The following is a 24,779-nucleotide window of genomic DNA, read 5'->3' as shown; positions in this document are numbered from 1 at the left end:
CTTTTTCTAATTTCGCATTCATTTGTGCCCTTCTATCATCTGTGCGATCTAAAAAGCTTATTTCTACTGCAGTGAGCGAGCAGGTAAGATTTTCCCTATGTGCGTGAGCTGTTTCAAAAGGTTGCATTGGCTCGAAAAATTCCCTCATTATTTTAGCATCCCAATCTTTAGCAATCTGACTTAGCTGCATGATTATAGGAACATATGCAAAGGTAACATCATAATTTGAATAAAAATACTGTATGTTAGTTTGACCATAAAATCTAGAAGTTACTATACTACATGTAATCCCATATGTGAGAGGCATGTGGTGATAAGTCACCCCTTCCTTTACCGATGTCGGTATCTGTGTACACACATAACAATCTTTCGCATCCATAGTCTCAACATATTCTGTTAGCAAGCGATAGAAAACATTATACGAAAGTTCCTTCTTATCATGCAAGTGTCTCTCATCTAATTCTAGTCTTCTCAATGCGGTTAGTTCAGTGACAGTAACAGGAGCAAAAGTAGAAGCATCAATTTTCTCATTCTCACCCTTACCACGCGTTGCAAGCACTATTGCCATTATTATTAGTACACATGCAGTTATCAAGCCTATACACGCATATTTACAATATTTCACTCTACTGTTTTGTGTCATGATCTGTATAGAATCAGAGAGCTAGAAGCACTTATAAAAAAAAAAAAGATTTAGCAATTAGTTACAAAGCTGAACGAGCGCAATGTTCACACAGTTTTCTTCAAAAGCCCAGTCACTTATCGGTTAGCAGCATTTGTCTCAATTCGGCAATAACTCAATCTCTCTTTTTTTTTTTTTTTTCAAAGTTCAATCAATAACTCAGTCTTTTATCAGTTCAACGTGGTCTCAAATCGAGTTTAAGAGTCAATCAGGTTATCAAAGTCTTATCAAGTTAGCAAATGTCTCATCTGGTTTAGCAATGTCTCAGCTGGTTGTATCACGTTAGATTATAGCAAGCAATGCCATTTATCAGTTTTTCAATCAACAGTGTCCATAAAACTTTTCTTTTCTATTGGTATCTCTTCTTCTTCGTTCTCGAGGCTAAGAGATACAAATTCGTCAGTCCAATCGTCATTGACTACATATGCCCATTCTGGACCGGAATATCTCCTGTTTTGTATCCTTTTCCTTTTCAATTTCGCCTCTCTCTTTAATTCTGCCTCACTGGTACTTTCCTCTTTGGCCAAGTCTTTTCCTTCACTTGATGTTGGTATCACGACAGACACCTCCTTTCTTTTCTCTTTCACTCTTGGCCCTTCACTGTCGTTCAACTTTTCTCTAGTTCTTAGCTTTACTGGTGATATACTTGGCTTTCTCTTTGCACTGTGTCCATTTGATGGACCTGCGATCTCTTCTGATGAAGTTTGAACAGTTTCGTTCTGATCTGCCTTGTCCCCTCCTCCTGGGGAGTCAATCACGTTTTTCTTTTCTTTTTCTGTACCGTCTGCTTCTGGGAAAGCCCTCCTCTGATCAGGCTCTCCTGCCTTTTCACCTCTTTTGAGCCCTTTGTCACCGTTACTTTAGTCAGGCTCTTTGTCACTTTCAGCTGCTTCAGGCTCTTTGTCACCTTCAGCTACTTCAGGCTCTTTGTTACCTTCAGCTACTTCAGGCTCTTTGTTACCTTCAGCTGCTTCGTCGCTGTCTGAGGTTTCACCTTGGTCTTCCCCAAGTGAATTGGTTGCTTCGTCCTCAGAGAATATTTCTCTCTCCTCTATTTCTGCCTGTTCGCTTCTGGTTCTGTTTTGCTCTATCTCAGCGCTCGGCACTTTGTTATCAGGAACTGGCAGTTTCAGCGCTTCAACTTCCTCATCTGTGGGACACAACACTTTCTTTGTATGACTGGCGTGAATCCAGTTGGGAACCCCCGCACACTTCACAGCGGTAGTGGTCATCAGGATCACTTGGAAAGGGCCTTTCCAACGGGGTTCCAGACACGACTTCCTCACGTGCTTCTTTACCACGACCCAGTCACCTGCTTTCAGTGTGTGTCCTGGACCTTGGATCGGTGGCAAGGTGGTTGCTTCCACCTGGTGAGAGAAAGAGCGAACCACGTCAGCCAGACCTTTGCAGTAGTCTAACACCATATCATCTGTAATATTCAAAAGCGCGTTTGCGGGAACTGCAGGAAGTCTCATGGCCCTGCCCATGAAGATTTCGTGCGGGGACAATCCAGTCTTTCTGTCAGGGGTGTTTCTCATTGACATTAACACCAAAGGCAATGCGTCAGGCCATTTCAAATTTGTCGATGCACATATTTTCGCCATTCTTGATTTCAGTGTACCATTCATTTGCTCCACCAGTCCTGAGGCTTCTGGGCGATAGCTACAATGCAGTTTTTGCTCAATGTTCAGCGCTGCGCAAAGTAACTTTATCACCTCGTTATTGAAGTGACTTCCTCTATCTGATTCTAAAGAGATCGGGAATCCGAAACGTGGTATCAACTCCCTCAACAATAGTTTTGCAACTGTAAGGCTGTCATTTCTACGTGTGGGGTATGCTTCAATCCAGTGACTAAAAATGCACACAATCACCAACACATACTTCAGACCTCCATGCACAGGCATCTCAATAAAGTCCATCTGCATTCTGCTGAACGGGCCACCTGCCCTACCGATGTGGCTCACGTTCACAACCGTTCCCTTTCCTGGGTTCATTTGCTGACAAATGACACATCGATGGCAGACTGCTTCTGCAACTTGACGGAATCTGGGGTTAAACCAATCAGTTTTGAACAATCTTATCATGGCATCTCTCCCTAGGTGAGCCTGCCCATGATAGAACCGCGCAAGCTGCGATAAGAGACAATTTGGTAAGACAAATTTTCCTTCATTTGAAACCCATATCTCATCTGGTCTCTTTGTACATTGTGCCTTAATCCAGGAAACTTTTTCATCCTCCCTGACGCTATTCTGTAATGCTTTTAGTTCATCCATTGTATCTACAACCTTCAAGGCAAAAGCTTCAGCAGGTTCGAGCTCTGGCTCACTTATCGAATTCCATTCATCCCTAAGCAATATACAGTTCAAGGCACAAAATCTTGCGACTTGATCCGCATATGCATTTCCCAGGGAAACATAGTCCTGTCCTTTCGTATGGGCACTACACTTTACCACTGCAATTTCGGCTGGCATTTGAATGGCGTGTAACAATTCCCTTATTCTCTCCCCGTTTTTCACTGGGGACCCTGAAGAGGTCAGGAAACCTCTCTGTGACCATAGTTGCCCAAAGTCATGTACAATTCCAAACCCATACTGACTATCAGTGTAAATGGTAACCTTCATCAATGTAGACAGTTGGCATGCTCTTGTAAGGGCTACAAGCTCTGCTACTTGTGCGGAATAGACTCCTTGAAGCCAGGACGCTTCCAGGACACCTGTTACAGTACATACAGCATATCCTGCTTTCAATATTCCCAATGCATCTCTTAAACATGACCCATCAACAAAAACAATTTGGTCATTTTCATCGAGCTTAGTATCCTTAATGTCAGGTCGGGGTTTTGTGCAAAATTCAGTCACCTGAAGGCAGTCATGCTCGACGTCTTCAGCGTTCTCAATTTCAGCATTTTCACCGGGAAGCAAGGTTGCTGGATTCAAGGTAGTGCACCTTTTCAGCTGCACATTCGGTGAGCCCAGAATTATTGTTTCATACCTTGTGAGTCTTGCTCCAGTCATGTGTTGCGTTCGGGAGCGGGTCAAAAGTATCTCAACTGAGTGAGGGACCATGACTGTTAATGGATGTCCCATCACTATTCCTTCACTCTGAGTGAGGCTGATACCAACTGCTGCTACGGCGCGCAAACACCCAGGAAGTGCTGCTGCGACCGGATCCAAAGTAGCTGAAAAATACGCTACTGGTCTGTTTATGCCACCATGGGCTTGGGTCAAGACAGACAAAGAACATGCATCACGTTCATGACAAAACAATGTGAAAGGCTTTGTGTAATCAGGCATACCTAAAGCCGGAGCCCTGCACATGCATTCCTTCAATTCAATAAAAGCATCCATCGCATCTCCTTTCAGCTCAATTTCATCCAAGGCATCCTTCTGGGTCAGTTTCAGTAAAGGCTTTGCTAGAGTTGAGAAGTTGGGAATCCACTGGCGACAGTAGCTCACCATCCCCAAAAACTTCCTCACCTCCCTCCTCGTCTTCGGTGGACTCATTTGAAGTACACTTGTTATTCTTTCTTCGTTATTCTCCGTGACCCTTTCTCTATTTGATGACCCAAGTATTTCACTTTCTTCTGACAGAACTGCAACTTTGAAGGAGACACCTTGTGTCCATTCCTTCCCAAATGGTTCAGTAGAGCAATGGTGTCGGCTGTGCAGCCACTTTCTGTCTTAGATGCAATCAGTAAGTCATCAATGTACTGTACTAGAGTAGATTCGAATGGCAATTCTAACGCTTCCAAGTCTTTCTTTAGAATCTGATTGAAAATTGACGGTGACTCAGAAAACCCTTGAGGAATTCGACACCAACAGTAAACTCTGTCTAAGAATTTGAAACAAAAGAGAAATTGGCTGTCCTCATGAAGAGGCACCGAAAAGAATGCTTGTGACAAGTCGATGACTGAGAACCACTCGGCATCGCAAGGGATTTGAAACATTATCACAGCTGGATTCGGTACTACGGGGCAGCATTTGATTACAATGTCATTTATTTTCCTCAAGTCCTGCACTATTCGGACCTTTCCACTCGGCTTTATTAGTCCCATGATTGGTGAATTACATGGACTGCTTAACACTTCTTTCAGCACTCCCTGTTTTACAAACTCGTCAATGAGTTGGGCGACTTTCATGAGGGTGTCTTGTGCCATGTGGTATTGTGAGGTCTGGGGAAAGGTTACATTGGATTTTACAGTCACTTTCACTGGTTCCACTCCTTTCACCAATCCCACCTCTTTTCCTGTCATATCCCACACTTCCTTTCCGACTGTTTCCCGTAATTCAGCTGGAATATCTTCTTCAGTTATCATCGGAAAAAGGTTAATCAGAGGATATTCTTCATCGACAGTTTCCATCTCATCCCCTTCTGCACTTTCCTCTTCTTCCCCATCACTGCTCGTCTGAATTCTGATTCCATCGTCCGAACACATAATTGAACATCCTAATTTGCACAATAGGTCTCTCCCTAACAGTGCTATCGGGCTTGAGTGACATACCACAAATTTATGTAACCCTTGATAGTTACCAATGCTGACTTGTACTGGATCTGTGATTGGGTTCGTCAGCTGCCTGTTTGCTACTCCCACTACTTGAACTGTTCTCCCTGAGAGTGGCAAATTTGGTACTTCAATGCTCCTAACAGTTGAACGTGTGGCTCCTGTGTCAACCAAGAATGAAACACGGTGACCCATAACTCTTCCCTCCACATATGGACCCTTTTGATCAACTTCCAAGGATGCTGCAAGCACACAATTTCCCTCCTCATCTGAACTTTCACTCTCCCATACATTGTTTATTCCATTCTCACTGTATAATGGGAACTGTTGTACTGTGCCATTTGTACTCATCACCTGACCCGAGACCTGTGGAGGAACCATCACTTGCTGCTGACTCATTGGTGCCAAAGGTATTTGCATTTGCTGATCAGGTACCATGGGAAACTGCTGTTGCATCGGCTGCATTTGCGTCATCTGCATACGGGGCATCTGCATCTGCTGCGGCTGCATGGGCTGTAATCCCTGCAGCAGATTTATGGTCTGAAAATTTGGGTTTGGACCTCTCATTTTCGGTCCCCTCATTGTCTGGAATGCATTGACATCATTGTTTTGCTGACCAACACCTGCACCTTCCTGCACCATCATCGGGCACTCGCGTTTCCAATGTCCGACGATTCCGCACACGTGACACGGCATCACCTTTTTCATTGCCTGCACACCATTCGGAATCACAACAGTGTTCAAATCCGGACCATTACTCCCAAAACCTCCTCTGCCTCTGCCTCTCGCCTGTGGCTGAAACACCATATTTCCCTGCGGCTGCGGCTGCGGTACCTGCTGTTGGAACCCTTGCAACCCTTGCAAACCTTGCAGACCTGTCTGAGCTGCTTTAAGTTGCATCATCATCACTTTCTCTTTCAACCTTTTCTGTTTCACTTCAATTTCGTCGCTACAGTATTTCGCATAATTCAACACCTCATCAATAGGTTTCGACTGCCAACAAATCAAATGCGTCTTTATCATCTGACTTATCTCTGGTCTCAGCCCTTCCACAAATCTGAACACAAAATGAAGCATGTCCTTCGCCTCTATTGTTTCCGTGCCACTGTAGTTCTTGAACGCCTTCAACAACCTCTCATAGTAACCATGAATCGACTCTTTAGCCTCTTGGGCAGTTCGATCAATCTTCTGCCAATCCACATTTTTCGCGGCATCCTTCGTCTTCAAATGCTCAATCACCTTATAGTACAAGCTCATTACCATAGGTGATGGTGCACCCGTATCCCTGTCTCTCTCTGGTTCACTTGTCGGCCAACCTACAGCCTTTTTGCAGTCTTCCCACAAATCTGCCGGAACCACAATCTCAAAGAGGGTGTTCAGGTCTTCCCAAAGACATTTTGCAAGCTTTACAAACCTATCAGTCTGTTGATACCATTCAATCGGCTATACCCTGCTCAACATAACATTTCACAATTAATCCAGAATACATTTCGGCGAACCATGACCTTTCGGTCATGAATAACCACACCAGTTTATTCAAAGTTAATGAATTTATTTCCCTATATTAACAAAGCTAGCACAATATAAATGTGTCTCAACACCAAATGATATATGTAGATGAACATTAATAGCTGTCCATAACGGCGAAAAAGATGCAATCTATGCAGCATTTGAATAACAATGCATTCGATAATAGCAACGCAAATCACTAAAACTATAATCTGTAATGAGCTAATTGCATACATTGGTCAGCATAACAAGGTCTCAAATTGCATCGTGCGACAAATGAATCCTCATCTAACCTCAAATTAGCATCTGCATGTGGGACTTCATGCAAAAACAATTTAGCAACATTAATTTGGAAAACTCCTAACTAGGGCTCTTATCAAAAATCAGCAGTTGGTTACCTAAAAAGAAAACACAATGCAATTGTACATTTTCCTTTCATATTTACCAAATTCAATCAGCATTCAAGGAAGTCTTCGTCTCACAGGTACCGGTTTCGATCAGCATTGGACGGGGCAAAGGGGGCAGGGTGGACGGGGCAATTTGCCTCACAGCGGCAAGATAAAAGGACAAAAACTACTACTTCATGCAAAGGGACATATCAAAGTTAAAGTCTCTAGGGCGAGAATTACTTAAAGTCTCTTTCTCTCGATTAGAGAAAGCATCAAAGTTTCTTTCAAAATAGCGTCGCAGCAAGATGGGCCATAATGGCTGCAATGTCCTGCAAATGGCGGGCAATGGCTGGTAACGTTCGTAATGGGCTAATAATGGCTGGTAACGGCGCATGTCCAATAATGGCTGCTTTCCTCTCGTGCACCTGGTTTAAATAGACAACAGTTCAAATCCAGTAGGGTCTTCCATTGGAGGGTTCATAGGTTGGCTTCAAATTGTCCAATCAAAAACTACAGTTCACAAGCTTCTACCTAAGCATACATTATCCTTGGAGTCGGGAACGTAAGTTGCAACATATTTTACCAATTAACTCACTTTCAGAGCGTCCATTGTCTGCACCTGCAGATTGACCTTGGAGCAAAGAAGAAGATGCCAGGCTGGCACGAAACCTTAAAGATAAGCATGTGAACGATCTCACTGGAAAAGTACAGCTTCAAGCAAGAATACACTTTTATTAGCACGTTGGAAAAACACGAGCATCTAAACCGTGAGACGAGGCAGCTAGGCCAAAGCCTCCACTAAAGTTATGCTAAGCTAAAACATTTCTAACAAGCAAATCATAGCACACGTTTACGATTATGTCAGATTCGTACAATTCTAATACATCACATTATATAAAGCACGCTTATAAATGTATGCAAACTACTCTGAGGGCACATTTGTCCCCGTACAATCTTTATTCGTTCGATTAAAGTCACACTTGATTATTGCAGTACTACGTTTATGCGCTAATAAATGTAAAACCTTCATTTCTGCGTCATCAGAGTTGCCATGTTTGCCTGACAATTTTGGTAAAACAGCATGCAGTGATTCATGCAACAAACACCATCCTGCTATTTCCAGGGTCTCTTGTTTGCAAAAACGCTTCTCTCGGTGTCGGCCAAACCAGATCCAAAGTACTACAGCCTTCCCCATGGCAATGCTGGAAACTGAGATCTTTTCGGCTGTAATTTTTCACACATGTGCCAGCAAAGAGTTGGAAAATGCCCTATTCCGACTCCCCTTGGACCAGAAAGACTTGTGCCCTGGCAATAGGCTTGATGATACAATGGGCTGGTGCCACAAACATCGCATTTCTCTTTTTTCTGCAGATGCTCTGGCTTTATTCCTGTCCACCTTAGACTGGGCAGATTGGTGGTTAATTCATTCTTTTCCCCAAAGGGGACAAAAAGACTGTCAGGGGCCTGCAGAATTATGCCAGAATGAAGTAGTCCCCAACTCATACTTTTTAAAAAAAAACACTCTGGTAATCTCGAGGGGCCGCTACTTCTGGGTGGGCTGATTGGGCCATTTACTCTCTATTTACTCAGCACAGTGGGTGAGGGGAGAATGCACCCCAAATCACAGAGGACACAAATGAGAAAAGGAATAGGGTATATTGTTTGACTGGGGGTGAGCTGTAACCCCCGCCCCTAGGCTCCAGACAGTCTTAAGACCCCTTTGGGAAGGGGGCAAATAGGATGGTTCACTCCCAATGTTCCGGTTCTGTGGGTGGAAAGTCCATTTGACACCAGTGGGATGCTCTTGGCATCTGACCTCTGAGCGCTGGTAAGTCTGTCTGCCATCACTGGGGAGGCAGAATAGTTGGTTTACATCCATTCAGCTAGTCCATATGCCAAAACTATGCCTAGCGAAATAGGAATTTCTTCTCAATTGACATTGAGGATTCCAGCAGTATTTGGCCTCTGTGCTCCTAGGAGGCAAGATTATTATTTTGTTATCACAGGATGTCAGGGTGGGCCAGGTACCCAACCTTTTCCTTATTAATTGTTTCCATGGTGTCTAATGGGCTTTTTCCTTCTGGAGTGGGCAACTCATTCCCCTGTTAATTTTTTCTATTTCTGGGCTCTAGTGGGGTTTTTGCAACTTTTGGGGTTGCAGGCTGAGTCAATCCACTACTCTGCTCCCCAGAGAGAAGAAACACTGTCTTGGGCCCAGTGATGTGTGAATCAATTCAATGGAAAAAAGTCTCAACTCTCACCGACATTCCTAGTTTTATTTAAAAACAAAAAAAACGTACTCAGGTGTCTATTGGGCTATCTGGCCCAGTAGGTGAGTCATTTAAGGGTAGGCCATCCAATGTGCTCCCAGGAGTGCAGAAATACTTTATTAGGTCTGTGAAGTGGGTGCATCCCAAAGCCTAGATGGGCTGGCCTCTACCCCATTCCTTTTTTAAAATGTATTCCATCCCTAGTTCCTCCTCCCTTCAGCCACAATGGGCCTAAATCCCAAAACCTGTCACCAAACGAGCAGAAAGACTGTCTTTTGCATAATGCATAGGGGAGCGGCCCGGTGACAGAATGGCATGACCTCCCTCACCGCATTACTTTTTTTCTAAAACAACTTTCCCTGGTGTCTGTTGTGTTTTCTGTAAACACCACAATCTGCCCCCTGGTGGGCATAACTACTAAGTAGTCACTTCTTGGGGGTGGGACAATCGACCATGCTTGGGGGAGTGGTGGGGGTGGACAGGCATGCAAATATAAATTGTCTTCAATTTTGACCACATAGTCACAATTCTGGATATAATCTGTCTGCAGTTTCGACCACGTAGTCAAAGTTCTTATGGTGGCATCATCAGGACAGGTAAACACAGCTAAGAACTGTAGTAACTATTCTAATTTTAACAAGGAGAACAGCCGGCCAATATTTAGCACTATATTTGTGCCACAAACTTACAGTTAGGGAGGTACCTAAAAAAGATTCTATATGCCTCCTGAAATTCCAACTTATTACTGTAGTAAATAATGGTTCCCTCTGGAAAAGCCTGAAGCCTAAGCTTTCCTGGCATAATAAACAACATGCACACACATCAGATGTTAACAGTGTTTACTGTCATTAATAAGGATGAACCAAATGTAAACAGATATATAATTTATAGGTGCTCCAGCGAATGGTGCAGTCGGAGTGACATGTGAATAGCTCTCTTCAAATCAAACAGCGTGAGCCAGCAGTCACCAAAATGCCAACAGTGCCACACGCACTATGCCACACAACACATCAATCTCCATTTCTCTCTCAATACTCCAAGAAAGAGCACAGCATTCCAGATCCTACTATCATTTCATTTATTTAGAATAAAGTGCAGGTGTGCAAAAAAAAAAACAGCATCAGCCCTTTTTGGCTAGACAGCCTTATTCACCATGCTAGCCACCATATTTCAATACGGTAAATACCTGAAGTGCATTCACTGTGAACATATAATGTAGACTGACCCAGGCTTGTAAATTTATGTGCCATATGTAAATATGTAATCGCTGAATATTTAACATCTTTATTGGCAGATAAATCATGAATATATCATTGTATTTTTTCTTTCCATGCATCAACTTAATCAAACTTTCAACACATCAGAAATAAGAAAATAAGACATGCTGCGGCATTAAAACTTGTATAGCGTATCATGAAACCATATTATATCTTTTCAATTTATGTGTGCTTTCATGAGTACAAACTAGTAGCCATCCATTGATACATTTATTACAATATATTTACAAAACCAACAGGTCAATCACAAATTATGCGCATTAATCCAGGTGAGGATTCCTAAAACAAAGGTGAAAAATATATGTTTGTACCTTTGCAAAAATTCTCATTGGCATAGTATTTATAGACAGTGTTATGCCTCAACAAAATTGTTGTTCCAATCCTGAGTCCCAATCCAAATGTAATGCCCCAGTGGGCTCATAGTCATATAAATGTCCTCATAATAACAGATTTACAAAATTATTTCTTGCTGGTGTTGTGAACGTCCATTAGCCACATTAATTGAGCCCCACTGGGCTCTAGTGTTTTTCAAACCCCTCATAAAAGTTCAACACATTGAAACAATTCCTACTACAACCCTATTCAGTTGTATGGATCCATCTTTCTATCCTCCCAGGCTGTAATTTCTAAAAACATGTTAGAACCAATAAAATATAACCATAAAGTTAAAAACCCTCCTAGAACATAGGCAGATTACAAATGCACATGCATTTCTTCATCAATATTCAATGTTTGGGGTTCCTTCAAGCCCATTTCCAAACTGTACCTAGATTCCGACTTTCTGAGCTATTTTTCCCTGTCTCCTCCTCTTACCTTTCTTGGCACACTATCAATCACACTTTATCTCGCATGTCCCTAGGTGCAGTTTTTCTTTACTCACTTGATTTGTAACTCAAGCAATTCTGCAACACCCGCTTCAGAGAACATGTCTATGTTAGAATGTATCATGGGAGTAGAATGTTGAACACCTTTCCTCATCCACAAAGATATTCATGATTCTGAGCATCTCTGTTCCACTCATGTCCCTGTTATCATTTTCAATCTCTCTTTCCAACTTCATCAGCTCTGTCATTAATTAAACATCTGACACCAACATATTACTGTAAGAATTAACACCACTTCCTGATTGTTGTTTAATTGTACAAGAGTTTTCATTATGAAATGTGATTAGTTTTAACTTCCTCATACATTTAAACAAACTCCCTCATTTATTTAACCTTCTGACACCAACAGACTTCTGTTACGATCAACACTACTTCCTGATCCTGATTGTTGTGTAATTGTGGGAGACTTTTCATTATAAAATGTCATTAGTTTCAACTTAAATTTAAATAAGTCAATTCTGAATTGTGAATAGTCCAAATTTGAGAGAGGCCCAGCAATGGTACTGCTGTTAGTGTTTTGCCACTCAAATTAATTACCATATTAGTCTCCATCATCACTTCTTGCTGCTCCATGTGATTTTTATGTCAAGACAGGAGGTTAGCATAATGCATATTCCTTTTTTTCACTACTTCTGTGCAGCACTTAAAAGTTCCTAGTAGAACCCAACATGAGGTCACAAACAAATTAGAACCATAACAGTATACATAAGCCCCATGTCCAGTATTCTCTTCCAATTTTGTTTGCTGCTTCTGGCAGATACAGATATGTATATTTGTTTTTACTTTAAATATGTATTAGTTGTGTTAAGAAATTTGTGTAGAAATGAGAGGCGACTTTTGGGTTTATGTTAGTAATGTGTAAATTAAGCCCAATTTTGGGGTATTTTATATGTTTTTTCCATTGGTTATATTTTTTAACATTTATTATGGATTTTTTGTTAGGGACCAATATAGTTAGGCATTTTAGGAGTAGGTTACTTATTTAAGAACAATATCTCTAAGATTATATTTAATATACAGGGTTTATTGATTACACAATTATTAGTTACAATGTCAGAAGAAGGAATGATTTTTTCTAAAGAGGTTCAAGAGGATGTTATAAGAAAGTTGATTAGTCAAGAGATAGGTCATACCGGTCAAGATACTTTGAGGAACATTTTAAAGGATAACTAAAGGAAAGGCAGGATAATAAGGAAGGAGGAATATTGGTCACTATTGGATGAGGACGAGTCAGTAAATATAGGACCAGGAGGGAACTGTTTTAAAAACACAAAACAATGAAAGCAGGATGAAGAGGTTATTGAACCTCCAGTGGAGTCAAAAGACTTGCGATCAGGCTTCCTAGAAGACAAGCAGGAAAGGCAGGCTATCCCTGCAAAGGAAATGGGGTATGAGCCTAAGTGGATGGAACAAGATTAAAAGCCAATATTGAGGAGTACATCCTTGAGTTTGGATATGATGATGGACAAGATGAATTTGGTAATTTAAAGGGCACCTCAAAACCTGTGATTAAAGAAGTGAAGGATCCCTTGGGACAAAGTTTATTTGATCCATCAAATGTAAAACATCTTTGCAGTTCAGAGTTGTGGCCGATGAGCCATGCTGCAAAATAAATTAAACACAGAAATAGAAAGCCCTTGAAAAGGGTGGAAAGAAATGTGATGAAGGCCGAATGTGCACGCTCTGTAATTGAGGATAAGGAGACCATTACTCCTAACTTGGATCCAGATCTCATTACATATTGATTTAAACTAGTCTGTGATCCAAGAAAAGGTCTTGAAAAATCATTAAAGGAGTGTGATGACAAATTACTTGATATTCTGGGGCCTTTGGCCAGAATTGGTAGAGTCATATATCAAGGGCACAAAATTGGACATAAATTTACGAAGAGAAAAGAGGACTTCTCTTGGAGAAGGCATGATGAAAACTTTAGGTAAATCTGTCCTGGTGAACCTGCCCCTTTTTGCAGGGTTATCCCTAAACATTTTCCCTTCTTCAACTTAGTTTTTCTGATCTGTTTTTGTTGGCCTTCGGACTCTGGGCACTTTACCACTGCTAACCAGTGCTAAAGTGCATATGCTCCCTGTCTAAATGTAATGATGATTGGTTTATCCATGACTGGCATATTTGATCTACCAGTAAGACCCTGGTAAAGTGTACTATGTGTGCCTAGGGCCTATAAAAAAAATGCTACTAGTGGGCTTGCAGCACTGATTGTGCCACACACACGAGTAGCCTTGTAAACATGTCTTAGACCTGCCACTGCAGTGTCTGTGTGGGAAGTTTTAACTGCTAGTTCGACCTGGCAAGTGCACCTACTTGTCAGGATCAAACCTTCCCTTTTATTACATGAAAGGCACCACAAATGTAGGACCGAGGCAGCCACTCAGGCAGGGTGCAGTATATTTAAAAGGTAGGACATGTACTGGTGTTTTTACATGTCCTGATAGTTAACTGCTGATAAATTATTTTTTTCACTAGTGCAAGGCCTATCTCTCCCCTGAGTAATGGGGATTGCCTTGAAATACGTTTTTAAGTGTAATTTCCCATTGGGAGCAGATAGAGATATGGAATCTCTGAAATCACAATTTAAAAATACAACTTTTAGTGAAGTTGGTTTATGAATTGTAAGTTTGAAAACGCCACTTTTAGAAAATTGGCATTTTCTTGCTTAATCATTCTGCCTGTCTATGGAATACACATTTGGGTCAGGACAACAGTTAGGTTGTTTGTCTATTCACTCTAGACGGTCACACAAAGGGAGCCAGGTGTGCCCTGCATATCCTGATGACCCATCACCAGGCTGATGGATCTTCCTGAGCTAGAGTGGTGGGAGGAGCTGACACTTGCACCTGAATAGGGCTGTGTTTGTCCTTACACAAAGCAGTCTCCAACCCCGTGGAGTGTGTCTGGGACCAGGACATGGAAAGACAGGGTCTTGTGCACTGCAAAGACTTCTCTTTGAAGGTTGCCTACTTCAAGGACATAAATGGGTACAAGAACTGGAGTACTGACACCACATAGTTAGAACGCTTCTGGACTGAAGACATTCTGCCAGGAAGAAAATCTGGATGCTGTAGGAGGCACTGCCACTATTTATATTGCTTTGTTATTACTGGCCTTTTGCTTGTTGCTTCTGTCCTGTGAGGGAAAGGACTGGACTTGCTTTCCACATCCTACTTTCCATGGTTCTCCAAGGGCTTGAAGTGAGCTTGCCTCCTGTTAAGAAGTCTCAGGGCCATTAAAAACTTCACCTGCCAGCGCCAGGGCTTTCTTGCTGAGAGTCCCTACTTGCCAAGTGGTGCCAAATCCTGTTTGTGGGCCCTTGGAAGTGAGCACTGGTGCAACCAATAAGAAACTAGGCACATCGACTCCAGAGCTACCCAACTTTTCAGTGCCGCCTGCACCGGAGCTGTGGTCCCCACTGAGTCCAACGGCTGTGACCTGCAACACAGCCCTGAATCCGCTGCAGCACCTCTGAAGTGCCGCTGCAGCATGAGTCTCGAGTACCATGTCACCAACATCCATGAAACCTGACTAAAACTCCGCTGCAGCACCTGTGGCCCTGAGGTGTGATCGTAACACCGCAAAGTCGGTGCCTTGCATCTTGACCTACTGGATTCATCAACCCCGCAGGGCCGTATGGATTCGACCCTTGCCACCAGCACTGCATCACCTGCAACTGTGAGGAACTGATGCCTCACCTCCCCTGCCTAGCAGTAAGGAACCAACACCTCACTTCCCCGGTGGCAGTAAGGAACCAGTGCGCACCAGCTCCAGTGACACCTAACCTCCCCGACTCCGTGCAACATTTTTGTTTCCTTGTCATTTTCCAAGGTACTGTACCTGGGGTCTGTGTGACTCTATTGAAGGCCTGCATTCCCTTGCGAGTGGCATTGAACTCTTGGGAATTATTCCGTCAAGACACCGTTATAATCTCACTTTGAGCTATTGTGTTTTTAGGCACTTTTTCTAAGATTTAACCTTTGAAAATGTGTATCTTTATGTTTATATGTTGCATTTTTGTTGTTTTGGTCTTGTTTTACTCAGATAAAAATGGTCTATGTTTCTAAACTGGTGTGGAGTACTTTTGTGGTGTTTTCACTGTGTTATTTTGTTTGTACAAATACTTTACAAATTGCCGCTGAGATAAGCCTGACTGCTCTTGCCAAGCTACCAAGGGGGTGACCAGGAGTTATTTGTGCTGTGTGGCTCCCTTACCTTGACTAGAGTGAGGGTTCCTACTTGGACAGGGTGCAAACCACTGCCAACTAGAGACCCCATTTCTAACATGCCCATACAGTTACGGCTGAAGACAAAGCACATAATTCTATGTGAAGGATTTTGGAGATAGAAGTTTATATGGCAGGGCCAGAAGAAGGTGTCAAACTTTCATCCAAGCATATTACAGAGGCCCATATGATCAAGAAAGAGCATGTTATAGAGGAGGTTACAATGGAAGTAACTTGTATCCACAAAAAGTAAGAGGTGGTAAAGAGACATCTGCACATGGGAGAGCACAGGGATCTCATTTTTGATCGCAATCTGGAGACAGTGAGTTTGAGGATTGGTTTGGGTTTTACCCAAATAAAAATAGTGGGAGACTAAGATTTTATTTTGAGGAATGGGAAAGGATAACAAAAGATTAATGAATTCTAGAAACTATGCAGGGTTATGTAATAGAGTTTCAAGGGCAACCTGGACAAGAGAGAGAACCAAGAGAAATGTATTTTCAAAACAATGTCAAAGATATTGTGAGGAAAGAGGTAAATGGAATGTTAGGAAAAGAGGCCATTGTGAAAATAGAATAAGAATACAAAGGTTTTGTAAGTACTCTTTAGTAGTATTTTGTTGTAGAGAAAAAGGACAAAGGATGGAGATCGGTGATACATTTGAGGGAGGTAAATGCCTATGTAGTTTACAGACTTGCCAAAATGGAGGGAATAGATCTGTTAAGGGACATTCTTCAAGAACAGTGTTGGTTAGCAAAAATAGATTTGAAGGACACATATTTTACTATACTAGGAGCACAGGTGGGTAAACTGTATTGGCAATTCAGATGGGAAGGGCAGTTATTCCAATTCAGATGTCTGCCTCTTGGTCTTTAATCAGCTCCATCGTGTTTTCAAAAATCATGAGACCAGTGGCTGGATATCTCAAGGAGAGAGGAATAATATTGATTATTCATTTAGACAACTTATTCATAATGAATCAGAATGTAGCAGAGTTGAAGATTCCTATACAGATAATTTTAGAAACTTTACAAAGATTAGGATTTGTAATCAATCAGGAGAAGTCAATTTATTTTGCCTTCATAGAGGATAGAATGTTTGGGTTTAATAGTGGACACAGTGCAGGCACATTTGAAATTACCAGAGAGAAAGATCACTTTGATCAAGATAGATAAGGAGTGTTTTAAAGAAAGAGAAAGTAGCGTTCAGGTAGTTAGCATTGGTGATTGGTCTACTTTCCTCTTCAATTCAGGTGAGTTTTCCAACATCTCAAAAGGTTAAGTTTGCTACAGGGTTTATTATATGGAGATTAAAATGAAGTTTCAAATGAAGCTCTGGAAGAATCAAAATGGTGGTTAGACAATCTTCAGGCTTCTAATGGCTGTGTAGTACTTGGATCAACCCCAGATTATGTATTAGAGACAGATGCAAGCAGATTAGGTTGTGGAGCAGTACTGAATACTCAGTTAACAGGAGGGAAGTGGAGCATGGAAGAAAGATAGGACCATATCAATTGCTTGGAATTAAAAGTGGGAGAGTTAACAATTCACAGTTTGAAGACACAGTTACAGGGATGTACAGTTCTGTTGAGGTTGAGGATTGACAACATTCAGCTGTTGCTACAAAAACAAATTGGGGTGCAGTAGGTCGAAGAGACTATCACAACAGCAAAGGAATTCTGGGGGTTTTGCATGAAAAAAAAAAATGTAAGTGACAGCGTCAGTGATAATGGAGGCTTTCAGGCATATCAGTATGGGCTATTATGCTTTTTTTTTAGAATTATTCTTTCTACACAGTTGTCTTTCTTTCTTTCTCGCATTTTTTTTCTATATCAATGTTGTAAATCTTCCGGGATTATTCTGGTTCTTGACTCAATTTCTTCTTTCTTCTCTCTTGGCTTTCAGACAGGCGTCTCACAGTTCAGCCATGGAGGTTTGTAGAAGGAATGAAGAGAAGAAAAGGCCTTTAGAAGGTATGTTTAGTTTAGTTTCTCTTTCCCCTTTCCTTTCCTGACCTTTGTATTTTCTCCCTGCTGTCTCTTCTCGTTTTCCCCTTTTCCTTCTTTCTGACTTGTTTTACAACAATACTCTTCCTTCTCTTTCCTTCTCTTTTCCTTCTGGTTTCCTTTTTCCTTTCCTTCTTACTCTGGGTTGTCCTGTAGCCCCTTGCCTCTCTCCCTCTCTCTCTCTCTCTCTCTCTCTCTCCTTGTGATCTCTTGGTTGCCTTTCCTTGCCCCTTTTTTCTAACAATAACTGTTTTGTTCTTTTTCTTTTTGCCTCTTTCGTTTCCGTATCGTACTGATATTTTAGACCCTTTGCATTCCTTTTCTTTTTAACATGTCCAGTGCTCAGTGAAAAATAAAAAATAAAATAAATAAGATTTGTGCCTTCCCGTGGTTTTTCTCTGTCCCCACTGCCCCTTCCTTTTGTTATCTCAAATATCCTACCTCCCGTATCCCGTTCCAGCTGTAGCCCGTACCTGGATGGGCCACGTTCTTTCCAGAACGTGGCAGCCTTTCTGCATCTCCTCTCTCCAAGGCGTCCTCCGTGATCGCTGTTTCTGTAGTGGCCAGCGCCTCCGTTCCTCACAGTCCTCTTCCTTTTTTCGCCTCTGTCACTCCTCCGTCTGTCCCGTTCGACGTCCTCTGGCGACCTCCTTCTCCGGCTGAACTTGTCTCCCTTCCTTCCCGTACGGGGTTTAAAACCCCTACTATTTCCGGGTCATCTTGGCGGTCACGCTTCCAATGAGGTTCCACCTCCTCCGAGGTAGCGTCTGTACTCTCTAGGGTGCCTCCGGGGTACTCCTCATTCGGCCCCTGTCTTGGCGCATTGCCACAATGTAATAGTGCAATATTTTCCAGGGAATGAGAACACACAGACAGATTGAAATTCCCACAATCTACAGAATTACAGTGACTGGAAATTAATGCCACAGATATTTCAGAAAATTCAATGCGAATTGTATCCATTAGAAGTAGATTTGTTTGATTCACATTTAACACATCAGAGAGGTAGGTGAGTTGGTGTCCGGATCCTGGAGCAATTGGGATGGATCCATTTAGTCTCGATTGAATATGAGAGGTTATACTTTCCCACCTTTCTCTATGGTTCAAAGAGTTCTGATGCAGGTGAGGAGACAGAAATGCCAATTGGTGTTAGTGACACCATTTTAGACAACACAGGCATGGTATTTTTCAGTGATGGAATTGGTAATGGAGGATCCTTTTGTGATTCAAGCATGCAAAGGTCTTTTAAAAGATGAGGGCAGAAGGGAGCATGCGTTGGTGGAATCAGGTGAGCACAACCTTCTAGTTTGAAAAATTTCAGAGGATCTGAAAGTTTCAAAGAGTTATCAGGAGAGGCTGCAGAATTATTATATGAGTCATGGGCACCATGAACAAGGAAGCGATATTAGAGAGCATGAAATGTCTGGATACCTTGGTGCATGGAAAGGGATTTGGATCCTGGGAAGCGGGTGAGATTATGATAACAAATTTCTTAGCAGAGTAGTATAAGAAGGGTTTGAGTTACAGAACAGTCAATTGTTACACATCAGCAATCGGAGCCGGCCATTGTCTAGTAAATGGTGTATCAAAGGAAAAGAGTACATTAACATGGTGAGTAATGGAAGGGAATAAGGATTAAGAAACCTCCTGCTGCAAGATATAAAACACTTTGGGATGTAAGTTTGATTTTTGCAATGTTTGAGATATGGCTAGGGAACAGATAATTAACATCGAAACAATTGGTGTGGAAGCTTACCACTTTATTATGTATGCTTTCTTTTAAAAGGGTTTCCGATGTGAAAGCACTGGATTTGACAAGCAGATTTTTTCAACCACATGGAGTGTTGTTTGAAATAAGGAAAAGAACGAAAACAATGACAGATTCTGTATTTTATTCTAGGTTTCATGCTTATCCTTAATTGTGTGTGATGAGATGTATTAAGGAGTAAGAGGAAAGAATGAGTGAGCACAAAAGTGCAGTTACAGAACAGTTGTTAATTTCCTATGTAAAACCTTATGCAGCTGTAGCCTCGTCTACGATTGCAAGATGGGTAAGAAATATGATGAGTGAAGCAGGTGTGAATATCGATTTATTTAAAGCACATTCAATAAGAGGAGGTATGGCTTCCAAAGGTTTTAATAAAGGAGGAAGATTGGAGCATATTATGAAAGTAGCTGATTGGTCTAGTGACGATGTGTTTAGAAAACATTTTTTGAACCAATTGAACAAGTGGCTGTTTTACCAGTTTAGGCTTTAAACGTGTGGAAATATTTTGCAAAAGAGAAAAAGAAAGTATGAAAGCAAAACAAAAGTAGAAGAGAATACTGGACATGGGACATATACACCCTGTTCAGTTTCTAATTTGTTTGTGACCTCATGTTGGGTTCTATTTGGAACTTTTAAGTGCTGCACAGAAGTAGTGAATGAAAGGAATATGCATAATGCTAACCTTCTCATCTTTAATAAAATCATGATTCTCTATACAATAAACCTCTGAGAATCGAGATTCTCCCCTGATATTTATTTATTTCTCCTCCTGCCTTGGCCGCTTCTTCTTTGCTTCCTGCATCCTTTTGTTTTCTTTGGTATCTTGACTCACTTTGTGGTTTGTGCGCCTGTCCAGTCTTAAAAAACAAAACTCCACCAACACTGATAGACATGTTGTCTCCAACTTCACTGTCCTCTTCAGATCTTCTTTGTGAACTCAAATCATTCACTGAAATATCTTGTTTCATTTTATTTGCTTCGCCCAATCTTTGGTGTCTCTTTCTTGGAGTATTGAGTAAGTAATTGGCATGTGTGAATAGATGTGTGCAATTGTGAACAAAGTAGAAACCAACGTAGGCTCATTTGCAATACTACTTTCAATTATGTCTCAGAATTTGAGTAGAATGCAGGCGAATATATATCAATGACAGTCTACATGTCAGAAAGTGTCAACTTTTTGGACTTATACAAAAAATAGAGAAACTAACGAGGCTCATTTTACTCTACAATGCACCACAAAATAAGATACTGTTGTGCATGTTGCACTTACCAAAATAATTAAAGTCAACAAAGGGGAGAAAATCACCCAGTCCATAATTCATATGCAATATATTGTTCTTTGGAAAAAATCCATAGTTGATAAAAAGACATGAGTTGCATTACAACTAGCATCATTGACCTAAGAGCATGCAAAAGTCAACCAAGTACCACCAAAGTGGAAAAAAAACAAAATGCCGGCCAGACCCACAAGAGTCCATATGAAAACCCATCTATAGATGATTGCTCTTTGCGCAGAGGTGAAAAATTGCATTTTATCACTATGAAAGTGGACAGGGACCACTGTACTAATCAAAAAATAATAGCAATTTGTGTTAGTGGGTGATAATAGTGTGGCCAAATAACACCACCAGACTGAATGAAGAACAGGAAGAAATATCTAGCATGCATAAAGCATTCAAAGGACCAGAAAGAACCCATCCTGTTAATGAAGAACAAGAGGGAAAAAGGGCATACTGTCACCCCCACATCTGTATGAAGAGTAACAATTCCAAGCAACCCTCCACCAATCGGTGGGAAAATATAAGCTTTGCAACAAAAAGACAATAAAACAAACAACACAAACTCAGGAAGGTAAAAATAATACCGTCCTGCCATCATGGGGTAGTGGAAAGAACTTACTTGTGAAGGAACTGCTGACTAAATCAAGGAATGCTTAGGGTGCTCTTGTATCGGCTGAATAATTGCCACAAGAAATTTGCATTGCATGAATACGCTTTCAGTTGTGGCCTAAGTGAGGGAGGAGGGTTTTTAAAAATGACAACCTACCCAATCTGAGATGACAGATTATAAACAGCAAGAACAAGGTCTTTGCAGTTCAGCAAATTCAAAGTGTTCTACTGATTCTAAGATTTTCACTATTGTTGTGGCCAATTGCAGTGGGTCACAATTTGTGACCTACCACATGCATTTAATGAGGTAGGTTAAATTGCGACCAACTATGGATTGGTATTTTGAGATCAAATTTATTATTACATAGATTGTTTCACAAACTACCAGTGTATTCATAGAATCAATTTAAGTACATTGAAAAAAAGAAACTCCAAAATGCTAATCGTTATTGGTGTCAATTTGTCATTTCTTATTTTGAAACTTTGCAAATGAAGCCCTGTGTTGCATAGCATTACACAACAAAGTGGTGTAAATATTTGTGCATTCTATTTTTATCTCTGGATCAATGTAACACACTTTGGTATTATATATCTCATTGCTATCTTCAAAATAGGGGCTACAATTCTTCAGTCATTAAGCAAAAAGATATACTGAGCTTTAAGAAACATGTCAAGTCAGGAAAACATTATCTATGTATCTTTGACAAGGTTTTAAATTGGCACCAATGGATTGGTGTTATTGATCAAATGTACTTGCTTCCAATTGCAAACATAAAGTTTGCTAAATTTGAGGTGAAACGTGCCTATGGCAATACCCTTCCCTTGAATAAAGTAATCATTTTCAGTAATTCCACTTGTGACATAATTAGTAGTGAACCCAGTGGGAGCATGCACAGTTCTGGTTATCTGTTTTCATGTTTTCTCATTCATATCATGAGCTACCATTTGTTGTTATGCTGTTATATAGTAAATGGATGTACACAGTAATCAGGAGTTTGTGGCCAGGACTAATAGAGTTGTCTTCAGAATCCGTTTGTTTACAAGATTGGTGCTGTCTGTCACAATGGACCATGGTCTTCAAGAGGAAATCAATGTATTTCCCAAAGGTTCAAAACAGACCACACACCCTGCTGTCTCCCTACTAGCTATGGTTTTTAACTCCTAGATCACTCGTAGAAGAATGTTTGCTATAACATTTACGAGCCAAATAACAAGGAGCACAAGCAAAATCAATTTTAATAGGGTCGTAGGGTGGGGAGAAATCTATTTTGGGATTCTCTTGAATTATTGGGGCTTTGGTTCCAACGTAAGGACAAATATTAAAGAAGAAGTTGGGCAACCCTGTGGAGATCCTCATATCAAATTTATTTTTTGGGAAATATACAGTAATTTGCCTTTAGCTGCAAGGATCAGGCAGCTAATTTACCAACACCAACCTTTTAAAGTTGGGAAAGCATATGCATCTCTGCAATTCCAGGGTTTTGAAGTGTCTAGCTTTGTATTTAAGGCTTTCTAGGTGCATGACACACATGGAGAATGACATGGTTTGATTATTTGCAACAGCTATAGCATTCATCACCTTTCACCTGTGGACCCCCAAATGGGTTTTACAGAAAACATACTAGGCCCATGTTCATTATTTGTACTGAGTTACTAACATTTTGTAATATGCTGCAATGTTATAGTTAATCGTAGCTACTGGATGATAAAAACATGTAATTCAGGGTCTATTTCCTGATGTGATGAACTACCTCAAAGTTTTTTACTTTTTGGCTGGAAGGTGAGAGGGAAAACATCTAGGCCAGTGTGTTATTAGGTGATAGTGACTTAATTTCCTGATCAGTGATAATGAGTAGTTCTTCTCTTGATTAATCATTGAGAAAAGTGTATCTTGATCTAGATGTTGTTCGTTCTCTTTGTGCATTTTTTCTTTGTTGGTGAGTTCTGCATAATAGCATGTGATAGTACTGATCTCACAGTTTTCTGTGGAGTATTGTAGTGTCATTTATTGATCGGATATGATTGCTATTTTAAGACATGCAATGTGATACATTTGCTTGTCATTTCATAATCTGGGTCAAGCTCATCATTTGGGACTTGTTACCTTGTTGGGTGAAGAATCAGACCTGCGTTTTGGAGAAAATCTGATTTTGTGTCAATGTTAACGTGGTCTTCCAGTTCTACTCTTTTGGACTGGGTTGTCTTTTATAGTGTGATTGAGAGAACTAAACCTATGACACATTATCTTTAGTATTGGGTTCAAAACAGTCCTTTGTTGTTTTTGTAGTAGAACAAGTTTAACAAAGCCTCATTTAGATTCTATGTTTATACCAAATTTAAATTTGAGCGTAGTGCATGTAGTTGGTTTCTTCGTCATAAATATCTTTCCTTGCATTTCTAAATAAGTAGTTTTGTTAGTAGCGTAGGAGACTCATATGGTATTGCAAGAGTTCTCTGTATAAGTCATGTTGGGCTGATCACATTCAGAGCATACTGTCTCACCTTGTGAAGTCAATGGAACAGACATGTTTGATTGTTTACTGTCATGTGCTATAAGCACACTTCAAGTATACTGGTCTTCCTGTATCCATACAAAATGAATGTGTATGTCTGTGCAGCCCGTTTCTTATTTCTCACCTCTCACTTCCAACAGACACCGATTCCTGTTCCCATTCAAGGTCGTTATCATGTGATTATTAAACCCTCTCACTCAAGCCTTTTATAACCATATGACAAAACTGCAGCATTCAGAGGTCAACATTAACTTTGAGGCATTAACAAAGGAAAAAGTTTGTTTTCTTGTTTGGGGCCCAGGGTTGAGTAAAGGAAAATAGGCAGTGGAGTAGCGATTGAGTTATTATAAAGACAGTCATGTAAGTGCCCTACACAATATAGAGGAATGGGTTTCTTTCTGTTCTCATTTTTGTGCAGATACCATTGGATACACTCCCACCCAACACTTTTAGGCTTACTTTAGGATACGTCTGTGTCACTGCCCCACCTTCATCCTCCCTATTTCATATCTCTTCTACTTTGTCGTTGCCCTGCCTTCTTACCTTGCCCCCGATGATCTCTATGTTTCACTTGATGCAGCCTTTTCTTTTTTGCATTAGTTCTCTTTATTGAATCAGATAGCTTCCTGGGATCATCCATTCAACAATATTCTATGCACATCTTTGTTTGTAGTTGGCAGAGACGTGGCATTAATGATTCTAAAGGAAACCCCTCACTTATAAATATCTTTTAACTTAGATGTGTAGGTTAATCCATTTGTTCAAAGATTAGGATACGGTCATCTCCTAGCTACATTGATGGAATTTTCCTTGTTCATATCTTTCTTCACTTATTTTTAAAAATTAAACCGTTGTCTCAG

General features: G+C 40.9%; 1 long non-coding RNA gene across 1 annotated transcript in view; it reads right to left on the bottom strand.

Moving 5' to 3' along the window:
• LOC138300393 (uncharacterized) overlaps window positions 1–18,495 on the bottom strand; it is a 95,495-nt gene extending 77,000 nt beyond the window's left edge. The window contains exon 1 of the long non-coding RNA XR_011204922.1: window positions 18,223–18,495. This is a non-coding gene — a long non-coding RNA (uncharacterized lncRNA). The remainder of the gene's footprint in view (window positions 1–18,222) is intronic.
• Between the last annotated feature and the right edge of the window lie 6,284 nt (window positions 18,496–24,779).

Source organism: Pleurodeles waltl, chromosome 6 (assembly GCF_031143425.1).
Source record: "Pleurodeles waltl isolate 20211129_DDA chromosome 6, aPleWal1.hap1.20221129, whole genome shotgun sequence".
NCBI lineage: Eukaryota > Metazoa > Chordata > Amphibia > Caudata > Salamandridae > Pleurodeles > Pleurodeles waltl.
Note: the sequence above shows the minus strand (reverse complement) of the source record. Positions and strands in the feature narration are given on the sequence as shown.